At 42.7% G+C, this 15326-nt stretch overlaps 1 protein-coding gene across 5 annotated transcripts in view; it reads right to left on the reverse strand.

The window, feature by feature from the left end:
- Positions 1–15326, reverse strand: part of LOC126272765 (peptidyl-alpha-hydroxyglycine alpha-amidating lyase 1) — an 89782-nt gene that overhangs the window by 71740 nt on the left and 2716 nt on the right. The window lies entirely within an intron of this gene.

Here is a 15326-nt window from a genome sequence, read left to right on the forward strand (position 1 = left end):
CATTGCTCTTGGATTATTGTGTCTGCGAAACATTAGTTGTTGACAATAAATGCTAGCAGTAATGGTTACACCTCAGGGATGCAATTTGTTGCATACACCATTCTGCACCAGGTGCAAACAATCTTTTGTGGATGTATGCAGATCTTTCCACTCGCATTACTCCATACAGAGGGCATATCTTTCTGGATACCTCCACTGCTGTCACCCCTTTATTGAACTCAAACACAAGAATTTGATGGAAATGTACAAATTTCTCCCAATTGATTGAAATGTATAAATTTCTCCCAACTGGCATTTCATTTTTTAGCATCTCCACTAACACCTCCAAATGACAACATGTAAACTCAAACAGGAACAGTGAACTACAAATATAAAATGAGAATAAATAAATAAACCCATTGCAAGCGGAACACCAACATGCAAAAAAAAAAAGGCTGCGAATTTATGCACCAACTTAATAATATAAATTTATTGTTCTTTTGATTGTATTTTTAATGTTCATTTTGTATTGCTGATTTTAATATTCATTCAGCTGTTCCTCTTGCTGTTCACTTCATTGTTAGTTTTTATTGGTTCTCTTTACAGCTAATTTTTACTGGTTCTTTTACAGTCCAACATATTGCACATTTTGCTGTTCATTTTACTCCATATTTTATATCAAATTTGCATAAAATGAACTATTTTTTACCTTAAAAACAAATTAAATTGTAAATATCTTTCATTACAGACCACTGATGATGCTTTACCTCAATAAGGCAAAACGTGTCTGGTGGAAAAAAAAACATGCATTTTCTTGTAGTTGTAACAATGGACCAAAAATACCCTCAGGAATACTACATACCTTCTGTGGCAAATACTTAACACAGGGAATAGGAGAGTATTGTATTATTATTATTATTATTATTATTATTATTATTATTGATTTACAGACGGAAACTGGTATCAGTGACCATAAGGTGATTGTCGCAATAATGATTACCAAAGTAAAATGCTCAAGTAAAACACGTAGAAAGATTTAAATATTCATTAAACTACACTCCTGGAAATGGAAAAAAGAACACATTGACACTGGTGTGTCAGACCCACCATACTTGCTCCGGACACTGCAAGAGGGCTGTACAAGCAATTATCACACGCACGGCACAGCGGACACACCAGGAACAGCGGTGTTGGCCGTCAAATGGCGCTAGCTGCGCAGCATTTGTGCACCGCCGCCGTCAGTGTCAGCCAGTTTGCCGTGGCATACGGAGCTCCATCGCAGTCTTTAACACTGGTAGCATGCCGCGACAGCGTGGACGTGAACCATATGTGCAGTTGACGGACTTTGAGCGAGGGCATATAGTGGGCATGCGGGAGGCCGGGTGGACGTACCGCCGAATTGCTCAACACGTGGGACGTGAGGTCTCCACAGTACATCGATGTTGTCGCCAGTGGTCGCGGAAGGTGTACGTGCCCGTCGACCTGGGACCGGACCGCAGCGACACACGGATGCACGCCAAGACCGTAGGATCCTACGCAGTGCCGTAGGGGATCGCACCGCCACTTCCCAGCAAATTAGGGACACTGTTGCTCCAGGGGTATCGGCGAGGACCATTCGCAACCGTCTCCATGAAGCTGGGCTACGGTCCCGCACACCGTTAGGCCGTCTTCCTCTCACGCCCCAACATCATGCAGCCCGCCTCCAGTGGTGTCGCGACAGGCGTGAATGGAGGGACGAATGGAGACGTGTCGTCTTCAGCGATGAGAGTCGCTTCTGCCTTGGTGCCAATGATGGTCGTATGCGTGTTTGGCGCCGTGCAGGTGAGTGCCACAATCAGGACTGGATACGACCGAGGCACACAGGGCCAACACCCGGCATCATGGTGTGGGGAGCGACTACACTGGCCGTACACCTCTGGTGATCGTCGAGGGGACACTGAATATTGCACGGTACATCCAAACCGTCATCGAACCCATCGTTCTACCATTCCTAGACCGTCAAGGGAACTTGCTGTTCCAACAGGACAATGCACGTCCGCATGTATCCCGTGCCACCCAACGTGCTCTAGAAAGTGTAAGTCAACTACCCTGGCCAGCAAGACCTCCGTATCTGTCCCCCATTGAGCATGTTTGGGACTGGATGAAGCGTCGTCTCACGCGGTCTGTCGCGTCCAGCACGAAAGCTGGTCCAACTGAGGTGCCAGGTGGAAATGGCATGGCAAGCCGTTCCACAGGACTACATCCAGCATCTCTACGATCGTCTCCATGGGAGAATAGCAGCCTGCATTGCTGCGAAAAGTGGATATACACTGTACTAGTGCCGACATTGTGCATGCTCTGTTGCCTGTGTCCATGTGCCTGTGGTTCTGTCAGTGTGATCATGTGATGTATCTGACCCCAGGAATGTGTCAATAAAGTTTCCCCTTCCTGGGACAATGAATTCACGGTGTTCTTATTTCAATTTTCAGGAGTGTAGATAAAGAAGCAACAGTGTCATGCTACAACCAGGAACATGAAGCATTTAGCTCTGGGCAGGAGCACAAAGATGAGCTGTACCTGAAGTTCATAATAATTGTTGACCAAGTACTCACTAGATATGTACACATTAATACAGTTTATGACAGAAGGGAATCCATTGTATACAGTAGTTTCAAAGAAACATCTAGGGAAACAAGAAGACGTGTAATGTGCATAAAACAAGGCGTAGGACTATAGAGAAATGTTAAATGAGATGTGTTTGGCTTTCAAATGGGCAGGGCATGACACGTTCAGTGACTATCACAGCAGAATCTTATCAAAAGATATCTACAACACACACAAAAATTCTGGTCAGATTTAAAGACTGTTATTGGCACTTGAGTTAGTGTCCAGGCACTCAGGGATTACACAGAGACTGAAACTGAGAATAGCAAAGCAAAAATAAAAATGGTGAACTTCTTACTGAAATGTATAGGAGGATCCAGGAGTACTGTCCAGTTTAATTCTCAGCAATATTATAAAATTGATAGATTGCTATTCACCATAAGGATAACATGTTGAGGTGCAGACACGCAGACAATGGAAGCTTTTGGCCAAGTCCTTCATCGAAAATACACACACACACACACACACACACACACACACACACACACAGGGGGGAATGCGGAGGGATAATATGGCATGGATGGGAGGGAGGAGGTGAGAGGGATCAGTGCTGCCTGGCAGGGTGTGCAGGAGCTAGATGGTAACTAGACAAGGCTGCCACGCACTCTGTCAGGATGCTATGGGGAAAGTGGGGGTGGAGGGGGGGCAGCAGAGGGGAACATGGAGCAGTATAGGATAGGAGCAGAGGAGGGGAAAAGATGGGTTGGTGTATTGGCTGAGAGCGAAGCACAATGAGGGAAAGGGAATGTGAACTGGGACAATGTAACAGGACAGAAATTGTTGGGTGGAGGGTGCGGGGACAGCATGTTACCATAAGCTGAGGCTGGGATGATTTCAGGAACAGAGAACGTGTTGTAAGGATAAGTCCGAACAGTGCAATTCTCCCATGCATCACCAGCTTTTTTTAATCCTGCAGAAGGGAGTTATTCCTACAACAAATCCTCCACTCCTGCAATCATCCCAGCCTCAACCTACAGTACCCTACAGCCCCCACACCCCTCACAAAAGTTTCCACCCCCTCTGTCCTATCACCACCTCACAATTTACATCCCCTTACCTTCATCATACTTTGCTCTCTGCCAATACACCAACCGATCTTTTCCCCTTCTCTGCTCCTTTATGGCTCCCCCCCCCCCCCCTCCCTCTCCCACAGCATCCAACGCTGCAACTGGCAGCCTTGTCCAGCTACCATCTAGTCCATACATGCTCTGCCAGGCAGTGCCGACTCCTCTACCCCTATTCATACCCTGTTATCCCTCCTCCTTCCCTGATACCCTCCAGATTGCTGCTTGCATTCAATGTGATACCACTGCATTCTGGCCAGTGCAGCCACAGATGGCAGTCATATGTGAGTGAGGTGTGATTGCTTGTGTGAATGTAATGTGTGTGTGTTCTTTTCTTAGAAGGCTTTATCGAAAACCTTACTGTGTAAGAGTTTCTTCATTGTGCCTTTCTGCAACTAAACATTCTTCTTTACAGTGAGTACAAATACATCCTTTTCATGAAACCATATCAAAACTGATTGATACAAATATTAATGTCAGTGATGGTGATAAATGGCTGGAATTCTTAAAACTGAACAAAGTTCCAAGTTCTGATGGAATCCTTATCAGATTCTATACAGAATGTGTGGCCAAGTTAGTATTTCTTTTGACCGTAACTTACTGTAGATCCTGCAAACAAAAAACTGTTGCCAGGAGTTGGAAGAAAGCACAGCTTGAATCTGTCAACAAGGATATAAAAAAAAAGAACCATATAACTAATGTCCAACATATTTACACTCATTTGATGAATCTTATAGTATATTCGAAGTCCAAATTTCATGAAGTAATCTCTAACAGAATAATCTCCTCAGTGCCAAACAGCATGGATTCTGAGAACACTACTCATGCAAGACCCTACTCACACTTTCTTCAAATGAAATCCTGAAAGCTATGGAACAAGGCTATCAGTTAAATACAGTATTTCTTGACACCCAAGAAACATTTGACCCAGTAATAAACCTATGCTTATTATTGAAAGTACAGCATAATGGGATATCAGGTGGAACTTGTGGGTGGATTGAGGCTTTCTTGGTAGGAAAGATGCAGCATGTTGACTTGTGAGACACAGAGGAATGTATCTCCAAATGTGATTTTCAACTTTTTAAACTTAGTTCCATGGTAATCAGCTAAATGATGCATATCTCTCTCTCTCTCTCTCTCTCTCTCTCTCTCTCTCTCTCTCTCTCTCTCTCTCTCTGCATACCCCCAAGTTGCGAGTTTATTTTACAGACAGACAGACAGTAATATTGACACTTATGCTTTACTGTCTCAAATAAGTTCCTCTCAGTATTGGGATCCGCAAGACATATTGTCACTTATGTTCTTCTAACTGCTTACTTTATGCACAAAATTTGGAAACATGTTTAAACCCCAGCAGAGACCATTATCTGCCTGTTTTGCCTATCATCTTTTTCTTGCACTTGTGCACTATTTTTTTGTGTACTGAAAGAGAAACTGAGTGAGATGACACAATGGTTAGCATACTGGACTCCCATTCAGAAGGACGATGGTTCAAACCTGTGTCCGGCCATCCAGATTTAGGTTTTCTGTGATTTTCCTAAATTGCTGCAGGAAAATTGTGGTATGGTTCCTTTGAAAGGGCACAGCCCACTTCCTTCCCTAATCTGATGGGACCAATGACCTCGCTGTTTGGTCCCCTCCCCCAAGCCAACCAATCGATTGAAAGAGTAGTACATGTTTGTAGCAGGTAACAACAAGCCTTGTGACATTAAATGGGAAATGTCGCATCACATCTCACTGCAGAATCATTCGTTCGTCCGTCAGTTCTCGGGACAGTTTCTGTACTAAGTTTCAAGCAATTTCACTTCTCCTGTGGTATCAACAAGAGGAGAAATGCTAGACAAACCGATGGCTGTCCTTTGTAAGCATTGTCAATGCGGCCATATTGCTTTCATTGTCATGCCATATTTTGTTTATTTTCTTGAAGGATTCACTGTGCAGAGGTTAATGCCAGTATACACTCTCTGTTTGATTTAAAATTACTTAAAGAAGAAGGAAACTGGTTGATCTAGCGATGAATTAAAATTACCACAATGAAAGGAATTCAAAATTCAATAAAGGTAAGTCAAGTTAATATTGTTTTTATCTAGGAGATGGTCATTCATGGAGGTATAGACTGTTAATATTATTGACTTGGTTTCTATTCATTTTTTATTTATTTTAAAAATTACAGAAGAAAGGAATGGTCAAACCTCGTCTATAATACAAAACAATTTTGATATGGAAAGACTGTAGGAGGAAAGTGAAGAAGTGTATTATGAATTCAAAGTGTTTGGTTCAGGTTCATCAGATGATAACATACCAAAATGAAACACAGATTATTCACCACCACCACCACCACCACCACCACCAACAACAACAACAACAACAACAACAACAACTACTACTACTACTACTACTACTACTCTGAGGCCAAAGAAAAGGAGAACTGCAGTGCAACTTAACACATAACAATTACCAGAAAAACTAGCCAGTAGCATCGTGTATATTTCAAGAACTCAAAAGATTGTAAATGGCCATCCAGTTATTTTGTTATCGACACCTGCAGAGGACAAAATCAAAATGGTAATATGAGCACCATTTTCTTCACATTATATAAACTCTGAACACTCCCATGATACAGCAATGCTTCCCTAAGCCTTGCCACTCTTTGATGGAGTGTGATACAGCCCATGCCAGTACAGAGAGTGCTGAAAAAAATCTTTGTTGTTCAGACTGCTTCAAAACAAAGGCAGTATGAAGTCATTGAAATGGAATAGAAGGACTTCTGGATTTCAGTGCTATGCAGAAGGAAGGGTTGAAAAATACAAAAACTGACAAGGGAGGAAGTTAAGTACGTTCGCTTAAGGGGATGCAGCTTCAGTATCACAAATTGGTTTTAATCACATCTTTTTCAAACATTTCCATGATCAACAATTAAAATGTTTGCAAATTCAAGAAAATCTCAAAATTCTGATACAATCTTTGTGGAACCAAAGTACCATGGAGCACTAGCACTCCATGAGGAGAAAACGAAAGACCCCTTGGATCTTTGCCACATAAGCATATCAAGGAACAATATCACATATTTTACACAAGTCTTCAAGAAGAAAAAGCTGGAGATTCAAACCATGGTAGCAATGGTTGTAATGAATTTAGTGAGAAAATGAACATTGAGTTGTGATGTTGGTATACAAATACACTAATTTGCTTTTATTTTAACTGTTTTTAATATGAAAAATAACTTTTTATATTACATTTTCTCAGTCAAATATTTATATGCAAAGTGTAATATCTCTGTTTAGACTGACTCGCTTAGAATCATAATCATATATGTCCTTAAAATAGAAAGAAACTTCCACATGGGGAAAAATATATTAAAAACAATGAATCCAAGACTTACCAAGCGGGAAAGTGCCGGTAGACAGGCACAATAAAATAACACACACACACACACACACACACACACACACACACACACACACACACACACACACACACACATATATATATATATATATATATATATATATATATATATATATATCTCAAGACACAAGCAGACATATTTAAAGGCAAAGAGTTTGGGCAGAGATGTCAGTCAAGGCGGAAGTGCAGAGGCAAAGATGATGTTGAATGACAGGTGAGGTATGAGTGGCAGCAACTTGAAATTAGCGGAGATTGAGGCCTGGTGGATAACGAGAAGAGAGGATATATTGAAGGGCAAGTTCCCATCTCCGGAGTTTGGATAGGTTGGTGTTGGTGTGAAGTATCCAGATAACCCGGACAGTGTAACACTGTGCCAAGATGTGCTGGCCCGTGCACCAAGGCATGTTTAGCCACAGGGTGATCATCATTACCAACAAACACTGTCTGCCTGTGTCCATTCATGTGAATGGACAGTTTGTTGCTGATCATTCCCACATAGAAAGCATCACAGTGTAGGCAGGTCAGTTGGTAAATCACGTGGGTGCTTTCACATGTGGCTCTGCCTTTGATCGTGTACACCTTCCAGGTTACAGGACTGGAGTAGGTGGTGGTGGGAGGGTGCATAGGACAGGTTTTACACCGGGGGCGGTTACAAGGGTAGGAGCCAGAGGGTAGGGAAGGTGGTTTGGGGATTTCATAGGGATGAACCAAGAGGTTACGAAGGTTAGGTGGATGGCGGAAAGACACTCTTGGTGGTGTGGGGAGGATTTCATGAAGGATGGATCTCATTTCAGGGCAGGATTTTAGGAAGTCGTATCCCTGCTGGAGAGCCACATTCAGAGTCTGATCCTGTCCCAAGAAGTATCCTGTCACAAGTGGGGCACTTTTGGGGTTCTTCTGTGAGAGGTTCTGGGTTTGAAGGAATGAGGAAGTGGCTCTGGTTATTTGCTTCTGTACCAGGTCGGGAGGGTAGTTGCGGGATGCGAAAGCTGAATACTTCCCACCAGCACCAACCTATCCAAACTCCGGAGATGGGAACTTGCCCTTCAATATATCCTCTCTTCTCGTTATCCACCAGGCCTCAATCTCCGCTAATTTCAAGTTGCCGCCACTCATACCTCACCTGTCATTCAACATCATCTTTGCCTCTGCACTTCCGCCTTGACTGACATCTCTGCCCAAACTCTTTGCCTTTAAATATGTCTGCTTGTGTCTGTATGTATATATATATATATATATATATATATATATATATATATATATATATATATATATACAGAGTTCCAAGTTTACAAACATTTCGTGTAAACTCGTGAATACTATTTCACAGCTTCAGTTCCTTTCACCCATTACACAACCATCTCAGTTTTTTTTCCAACAACTTTCGTTTTATTTCCATTCCCGTTTTTCCCACAAAACCGATCATTTTTTAGCAGCTTCCCACAGGTTTACACGTTATTATTTCTTCATCAAACAATTGTTAGCCTCATTATCATAACCTGCCAACACATAACCAGTCCTTTGAATACATTTACACACATATTCTTCGAGATTTTATTCGATAAATTTTTTCGAATTTTATTTTTTCGCAAATTATTTTTTCGAAACTTTTTTCGAAAAAATTTTTTTGTCGAAATTTTCTTGAATTTCTCGAAATTTTCTTGAATTTCCCCACCCTTTAACGTGATCTGGAGACAACATAACTACCCAACCTTTGCACCCATTGTTGTTCACCAACCTAAGTTCAGCACATGATCAACATAGCTCATCTCAACCAACACTTTTTCGACTTTTTTCACACCTTTATCTCTCCCTATATAAATCTCTCTTTACTTTCACTTTAACCTCATATTACCCTTTCCACCTACCAATACCATGTCAACCTCACAACATCCCTACAACGACCCCATCAAATTTTATTTACATTCCCTCCGCAAACATGCCTTCACCCTAGCCAGATTACGCTCCCATATTTTATTTACTCAGGCTTGTCTGACATTTGGCATTACTCCCAAAGGCCTCACACTTAAAGTTCCCATCTCTGGCTGCAATCCTTCTTTCCATCAGTCCTTATACCAGTTCCAAACAGCACAATCCATAGCCCTCACCCGCCTAATCCTTCACCTATACATCGACTCGGCCAATGAACACACCCGTCAACTCCTATCCCAAATCAAAGTCCTCAATCTTTCCTCTCCCACATCCACACCGGCTGTACATAGCATCCTCCTACAGGCCAACCGCAAATTAGAACAACATGCCACCCTCCACCTCAAAAAACTATCCAATCTCCTGGTTTCCCACCTCCGGAAAGGCAACTCACTCACCCTCCACAACCTTTCCAACAAACCTCAACCTCCTCTCATTGCACACAGACCCAGTCTCTCCCATCTACTCAATCTCCCACTTCCAGCTCCACTCCCCCCAACACCTCAAAATTCTAGTCAACACAATCTGGAACCACAACACCCCAATTCAGTAGTTAACCTTTCCTCCAAACCCCTCTCCCAATCCGAAACCTCTGTCCTATCCAAAGGCCTCACCTTCAGCCCCACTCCCAGGTTCAACCAAACTGCCCTTGTCAAGGATTTACTGTCCTACACTCGTAGTCTCTGCTGGAAATATCACTTTGCCACGAAGAAAAACAATCCTGATCCCACTCCTAATGATCCAACTCCCCAAGACACTATCCAAATTGAACCCTGCCTGCAACAGTTCCGTCCTCCATCACAGCGGGACCCACCTCCTCTTCCTCAAAATCACCCTCTCCAAACCTTCCAGGAATTTCTCACTTCCAGCCTTGCCTCTCAATCCTTCTTGAAAAACCTTAATCCTACTCCCAACATCACCACAGCCGAATCCCAGGCTATCCGTGATCTGAAAGCTGACCGATCCATCATCATTCTTCCGGCTGACAAGGGTTCCACGACTGTGGTACTTGATCGTCGGGAGTATGTGGCTGAGGGACTGCGTCAGCTTTCAGACAACTCTACATACAAAGTTTGCCGAAGTAATCCCATTCCTGATGTCCAGGCGGAGCTTCAAGGAATCCTCAGAACCTTAGGCCCCCTACAAAACCTTTCACCTGACTCCATCAAACTCCTCACCCCACCGTCACCTCGCACTCCTACCTTCTACCTACTTCCTAAAATTCACAAACCCAAACATCCTGGCCGCCCCATTGTAGCTGGTTACCAAGCCCCCACAGAACGTATCTCTGCCTACGTAGATCAACACCTTCAACCCATTACATGCAGTCTCCCATCCTTCATCAAAGACACCAACCACTTTCTCGAACGCCTGGAATCCGTACCCAGTCTGTTACCCCCAGAAACCATCCTGGTAACCATTGATGCCACTTCCCTATACACAAATATCCCGCACGTCCAGGGCCTCGCTGCAATGGAGCACTTCCTTTCACGCCGATCACCTGCCACCCTACCTAAAACCTCTTTCCTCGTCACCTTAGCCAGCTTCATCCTGACCCACAACTTCTTCACTTTTGAAGGCCAGACATACCAACAATTAAAGGGAACAGCCATGGGTACCAGGATGGCCCCCTCGTATGCCAACCTATTTATGGGTCACTTAGAGGAAGCCTTTTTGGTTACCCAAGCCTGCCAACCCAAAGTTTGGTACAGATTTATTGATGACATCTTCATGATCTGGACTCACAGTGAAGAACAACTCCAGAATTTCCTCTCCAACCTCAACTCCTTTGGTTCCATCAGATTCACCTGGTCCTACTCCAAATCCCATGCCACTTTCCTAGATGTTGACCTCCATCTGTCCAATGGCCAGCTGCACACATCCGTCCACATCAAACCCACCAACAAGCAACAGTACCTCCATTATGACAGCTGCCACCCATTCCATATCAAACGGTCCCTTCCCTACAGCCTAGGCCTTCGTGGCAAACGAATCTGCTCCAGTCCTGAATCCCTCGACCATTACACCAACAACCTGAAAACAGCTTTCGCATCCCGCAACTACCCTCCCAACCTGGTACAGAAGCAGATAACCAGAGCCACTTCCTCATCCCCTCAAACCCAGAACCTCTCACAGAAGAACCCCAAAAGTGCCCCACTTGTAACAGAATACTTCCCGGGACTGGATCAGACCTTGAATGTGGCTCTCCAGCAGGGATACGACTTCCTAAAATCCTGCCCCGAAATGAGATCCATCCTTCATGAAATCCTCCCCACTCCACCAAGAGTGTCTTTCCGCCGTCCACCTAACCTTCGTAACCTCTTGGTTCATCCCTATGAAATCCCCAAACCACCTCCCCTACCCTCTGGCTCCTACCCTTGCAACCGCCCCCGGTGTAAAACCTGTCCTATGCACCCTCCCACCACCACCTACTCCAGTCCTGTAACCCGGAAGGTGTACACGATCAAAGGGAGAGCCACATGTGAAAGCACCCACGTGATTTACCAACTGACCTGCCTGCACTGTGATGCTTTCTATGTGGGAATGACCAGCAACAAACTGTCCATTCGCATGAATGGACACAGGCAGACAGTGTTTGTTGGTAATGAGGATCACCCTGTGGCTAAACATGCCTTGATGCATGGCCAGCACATCTTGGCACAGTGTTACACCGTCCGAGTTATCTGGATACTTCCCACCAACACCAACCTATCCGAACTCCGGAGATGGGAACTCGCCCTTCAGTATATCCTCTCTTCTCGATATCCGCCAGGCCTCAACCTCCGCTAATTTCAAGTTGCCGCCGCTCATACCTCACCTGTCTTTCAACAACTTCTTTGCCTCTGTACTTCCGCCTCGACTGACATCTCTGCCCTTAACTCTTTGCCTTTAAATATGTCTGCTTGTGTCTGTGTATGTGCGGATGGATATGTGTGTGTGTGTGCGAGTGTACACCTGTCCTTTTTTTCCCCTAAGGGAAGTCTTTCCGCTCCCGGGATTGGAATGACTCCTTACCCTCTCCCTTAAAACCCACATCCTTTCATTTTTCCCTCTCCTTCCCTCTTTCCTGACGAAGCAACTGCCAGTTGCGAAAGCTCGTAATTCTGTGTGTGTGTTTGTGTGTTTTGTTCATGTGCCTGTCTGCCGGCGCTTTCCCGCTTGGTAAGTCTTGGAATCTTTGTTTTTAATATATATATATATATATATATATATATATATATATATATATATATATATATATATATGTGTGTGTGTGTGTGTGTGTGTGTGTGTGTGTGTGTGTGTAAGTCTTTCCGCTCCCGGGATTGGAATGACTCCTTACCCTCTCCCTTAAAACCCACATTCTTTCATCTTTCCTGACGAAGCAACTGCTGGTTGCGAAAGCTCGTAATTTTGTGTGTTATTTTATTGTGCCTGTCTACTGGCGCTTTCCCGCTTGGTAAGTCTTGGATTCTTTGTTTTTAACATATATGTCCTTAGAACTATATTGAACAATAAATAACTTTGAATCAGTAAAGATTATTTTCAAAGATACATCATGATCTGACAGCTTTTTAAGTGTATTCCTTGGTGGTTTAGAGATTTTTCAATACAGTTTGTGTTACATAACTGAAATAGGAAGTTTACATGTTAAAATACCTTCTTTCATCTCTCCTGTAAAGTTCCTAAAATGGAGTTGTGTTCCTCTGATTCTCACACAGCAATGTTATCTCGGATAGTGTGTCATTGGCAGAAGTAGAGGTAATTACAAGCATGACCATGGCAATTGTGAAGGGCCCTTGGTTTACATGTTGTAAATAAAATGACTTGGCAGTAATAATAAAAATGGTTCAAATGGCTCTGAGCACTATGGGACTTAACATCTATGGTCATCAGTCCCCTAGAACTCAGAACTACTTAAACCTAACTAATCTAAGGACAACACACAACACCCAGCCATCACGAGGCAGAGAAAATATCAGACCCCGCCGGGAATCGAACCCGGGAACGGGAAGCGAGAACGCTACCGCACGACCACAAGATGCGGGCGAATAATAAAAATAAAAAAATAAAATAATAATAATAACTGAGTAACCTCAGACTTTTTTGTGGGTGATTCAGTTCAGAATAATGAAGTACTATGTGAAGAAAAATACACCAATAGCTGGTCACATGTTGATAAAATTTCAAAACTTCACAAAGACTGCCAAACTGCTTGAAATTTTCAGAAACATAAAATTGTACATTTCACAAAATGCCTGAACATTGTATCCTATGGCAAAAATATCAATGAGTCACAAATGGAATTAGTCAACTCAAGCAAATACCTTGATGTAATAATGTGAGGTGGGAAGGTAATATAGGCTCAGTCGTGGGTAAAGCACATGGCAGACTATGGTTCACTGGTAGCATACTGAGAAAATCCGACCAGTTTACAAAGAAGACTGCTTACAAAACATTTGTGGTGTCTTATCTCAGAATACTGCTCAAATCTGAGACACCCACGCTGAACATGACCATCAGGGGATACTGAAATGTATACAAGGAAGGGCAATGTCAACAGTCACAGGTTGGTTTGAGCCATGGGAGAACATCATGGAAATGCTAAAAAGATACTTGAACTAGCAGATACAAAATGGAAGCAGTGAACAGTCCAGAAACAAGAATGCAATAAAGAGCAGCTTGAAACAGCAACAGCATTGTGGATAAGTGGTCATAGTGTTGGACTGCCAAGTGTGCGAACCATGTTCAAAACTTTATTGTCCTATTTCTTTTTTTTTTTTTCACAACATTATAAACTGTCCATCCAGCTACTAAAATGTTTGTTCTCTTTCTGTAGTCTTGGCAACTGTCATACTATACAATGGTTATCAACCATGAGTCATGTGGTAATAATACGTTACCGTCGCAAGTAAATGAGATGAATAGTGAGAGCAGGCAAGATACCAGACAGCTCACAGATATAAAAACAACAAATACATGGTGTGGACTATTTTACAGCAAAGGAATTCAAGAGTCAAGACTCCCAAAACAGAACACAACTTCAAAAATTTTAAAAACGTGTTTTGATAGAGCACAGAGAAACTGTGTGATTGTGAAACTGTTGCATTCATTTGTTGCAGCTTATTGATCAACTGTTATGTTTTCATCATTTCCTTGGGAGTGATCACAGTCAGAATCACATGAACACCTATATCGAACAAGCAGGCATATCTCTCTCACTCGCCAGTCATACAAGTTAGGGACATTGATAAAAGATTCTCATCTTATGACATATGTTTTCCAGTGGAATATTCAGTTGACTTGTCACCTTTTCATCAAACTTCACAGTTACCATTTGAAAGCCCCTTCTTTTTGGCTACTAATAGAGTAGTTGTGCAGAATCAACTGTCATTATAGGTCCCTACTTTACACCTCGCTGTTGCAAATGGATGTTATGCCACGACACAGGCAGAAATTTGAATTAAAAAAAAAATAGAACCCACTTGGCAGTCTAACACTGTAACCTCTTAACCACAATGCCATTTCTACTCCTGGCTGCTCTACATTGCACTTTTCATTCTTGACCTGACTAACTGCAGTGGACACACAGGCACTATTGCAGTAATTTTTTCTGGTGCTTCATATGTGAATGGAATGGAAAGAAATAGTGATACATGGTACAATGGGAAGTACCCTCTGCCACATACTTCAGAGTAGTGATGTGGATGTAGATACTCATACTGACTCAATAAATATATCATGAACTGTAAAATCTCTCTTTAAACACTATGTGAGGTGCTGCACTGGTTAAAAAACTACAAGAGGACTCAGCCCCCCCCCCCCCCCATCTGACCATCCAGATTTAGTTTTTCTGTTGTTTCATTCAGTTTGTTAATATGATTACCATAACAGTTTTCCAAAAGAGTGTTTGCCAGTTTCCTTCCCCATTTTTGTTCAATACGAGCTGTCTCTAACAGGCTCATCACCAACTGGACTTCAGTCTTCCTTTCTGGAACCTATTTCTGCTCAGACAGAAAAACCAGTATGCCTCTCAAGGATAGGTGGCACAAGTGTCTTATGAATTACAACCTTTGGATGTAACTCGCATGTCAAGTGAAATTGGGTATATATAGCCTCCATTTCAAGGTTCAAGTGCTGTTCCTTTTGATAATAATGGTCAGCAAAATAAAAAAAATTGACTGATACCAAATTTTGTGGCCAAAATTATGTAATTTGGTAAGTAGATAAGAGAACAAATAATTTTTGAAAACTGCCGACGATTATGGTCGGGATTTTATGAAGTACAACACAGACAGATGTGGTAGTGAGCTAAACACAATG

The sequence above is a fragment of the Schistocerca gregaria genome, chromosome 5 (assembly GCF_023897955.1).
Source record: "Schistocerca gregaria isolate iqSchGreg1 chromosome 5, iqSchGreg1.2, whole genome shotgun sequence".
NCBI lineage: Eukaryota > Metazoa > Arthropoda > Insecta > Orthoptera > Acrididae > Schistocerca > Schistocerca gregaria.